We start from the raw sequence: 2,984 nt of genomic DNA, 5'->3' as shown, positions 1-2,984 counted from the left end.
GCTAAGCAATGGGCTGGCTTGTTGGAAGATCTCCACAAGGTGGCATTGTTCAAGATTGATCTTTGCATTAAGCCTAAGGACTTTGGCAACCCTGTCACTGTACAGCTTCACCACTTCTCTGATGCCAGTGAGGTCGGGTATGGAGCTGTCTCTTACTTAAGACTGGAAAGGGACAATAAAGTGCATTTGCCATTTATTATGGGGAAGGCCAGAATTGCTCCGCTGAAGCAGACAACAATTCCTCGCCTGGAGCTAACAGCTGCAGTCCTCGCTGTTAGAGTAGACCGCATGCTACAGAAGGAGTTACAACTTAGGCTGGAGAAGTCAGTTTTCTGGACCGACAGCACAACAGTCCTTAAATATATATCAAATGAAAGCCGGCGATTCCATACCTTTGTGGCCAACAGAATTGCAGTCATCAGAGAGGCAACTGATGTTGATCGGTGGAGATATGTGGGAACAAAGGAAAACCCAGCAGATGAAGTGTCAAGAGGAATGAGGGCAGAAGACCTCCTGAACAGAAGGAGATGGATGATGGGACCTGATTTCCTCTACAAGTCCAAGGATGGGTGGCCTAAATTAGACGTGAACCTTCAGGTGATTCCTGGCGCTGACCCTGAGATCAAAAGGGACTTGACAGTGAATGCTGTTGTTAAAGACACAGACAATGCTATGAGCCACCTGATCCATTACTTTTCATCTTGGGGGAGATTGCAGATAGCTGTAGCTTGGCTTTATGCCTCTGCTGACCTCAGTATGGACACTTCAGACTGTCATCAACAAGTGGAAAGCCAAATGCAGAGCTTTAAGGCAACATCAACGGTTTAAGGATGAAATTACCTCGCTCCAGAGTGGTGTGAAACCCATATCCAAGGACAGTCCACTGTACAGATTGGACCCAGTGATGGGTAGTGAGATCCTCAGAGTGGGTGGTCGGTTAAGCAAAGCCTCACTGCCAGTGGAATCCAAGCATCCTGTTATTCTGTCAAAATACCTGTATGTATCAACACTAATTCTGCGCCACATTCATCAGCAGATAGGTCATGCTGGAAGAAATTATATGTTGTCCAGTTTAATGCGGAAGTATTAGATTATAAATGCAAACTCTGCTGCCAGAAAGGTCATATCAGATTGTGTTGTTTGCAGACGCAACAGAGGAAGACTCCTTGAACAAAAGATGGCAGACTTACCTGCCGAAAAAGTGTTGCCTGATGAAGCCCCTTTCACTCACGTAGGCATTGATTATTTTGGGCCCATTGAAGTTAAGAGTACGTCTACACGAAACCGCCGGGTGAATTTTCTGTTACCGCTTTCACACCTTTAACGACACCGGTAAAGAAAAAACTCACGTGCACACACAGAGGTGTAACCGGCTAAATGTGCTGTATGCCAGACCAGTCGATGGCGCCGGCCATGCAGAAGCTTCATGTTTAATTTGCGTGAATCGCGTAGAAGAAAACATTGTTGAAACAGTTTGTTAAGCACTCCCATGTAACAGAGCCCGTCTACGGAGAGCCTGGCCACTCCGTATTAAGTCCCATTGTACCGAATTTTGGTTGCAGTTCCACCAGAGTTCCACTGGGGGCGATCGCCATGAGTGCAGAATGAATGGGAGTCAATGGAGCTAGACGGCTAAATTTGTCTCTTTTACCTAATTGTCGTTGACAAATCTCAGATTTGATTGTAGTTTGTATAACTTCAACATGGGTTATAGGTCAAAAGTTGAATGAACGAGTACTTATGTCCTTTTGATTTATTACAGGTTGGGTCGTTGTTGCCCATAACACGCTAGCATTGTGCTAATGAATGACGTCATTGACACGTTTGAAAGGCTTTTTAGAACAATTAAGTGACTTTAAAAATATATAATACTCAACCAAGTGTATTTTCTTTGCCTCCCCTTTCGAATACAATATTCAAATTGCTTGAAAAAAAATATATCCTGAGAAAAGTGGATTTTGAGGGGCACAGCTCCATAGACCTCCATGCATTCTGCACTCGTGGTCGAGCGCCCTCATGTGGAACCACAGAAGGAACTGCAACCAGTTCAGAAACCGGAAGTTTTCCGAGAGTGGCAGTTCTCCCCTTATTAGACATTCTCTGCATGAAATAAGGAGACAGACAATTCGGTTTTCAATTCAACTGTTAAACTAATTAAGTTCATTTTCAAGGTATGTGACTGCTATGTGAAATTTCAAATGCTTAGCCTACGCATTGCATTAGGTCTGAGCACCACTGGAGAAAACATTAACATGCAGTAAGCTAATGTTTAACTAAGTTGCTAACGTGTGCTTCTAACTTAGCCACAAAAGGCTGATAGGCTACATTGTGCAGAATGTGCACATAAATCATGACAGGGGAAAGAAAAAACATTTTAATATTATAAATAAATGGTTTGGTTTGTTTTGACAAGCAGCGTGTCAGGTCGAGTGCTGTGGCTGAGTTGAGGGGTGGGGCTATGTCATCATAAAATTGCCGGATTCGCACCTACAGGCGTCTACACGGCGAAAGTTAGCCGGCGGTTTAAAAAATTCCCACTTCGGAAGCCGGTTTCAAAAACTCTCGGTTTCAGTCTCCTAAACTGCCGGCGTCGTGTACGCGCAAAGCGTAACCGATAACAAAACCTCACCGGTTTCACAAAAACCAGCGTTGTGTAGACGGCCCCTAAAAGAGGCAGAGGTCTTCTCAAAAGATACAGAGTGCTCTTTACCTGTATGACCAGCCGTGCTGTACACTTTGAAGTAGCATACACATTGGATACAGACTCCTGTATAAATTCAGTGAGAAGGTTCATCTGCAGACGAGGCCCAGTCTCAACTCTCAGGTCTGACAATGGAACTTTGTTGGAGCCAGCCGTGAGCTCAAGGAGAGTCTGACTGCTCTGAACCATGGTAAAATTCAAAGAGCCTTTCTCTTTTCTCTACAGGACGGCATAGAATGGAGATTCAACACCCCATCAGCTTCCCATCAAGGTGGTGTTTGGG

This window comes from Alosa sapidissima, chromosome 8 (genome assembly GCF_018492685.1).
Source record: "Alosa sapidissima isolate fAloSap1 chromosome 8, fAloSap1.pri, whole genome shotgun sequence".
NCBI classification, from domain to species: domain Eukaryota; kingdom Metazoa; phylum Chordata; class Actinopteri; order Clupeiformes; family Clupeidae; genus Alosa; species Alosa sapidissima.
The sequence above is the reverse complement of the archived record's forward strand: the minus strand, read 5'-3'. Positions refer to the sequence as shown.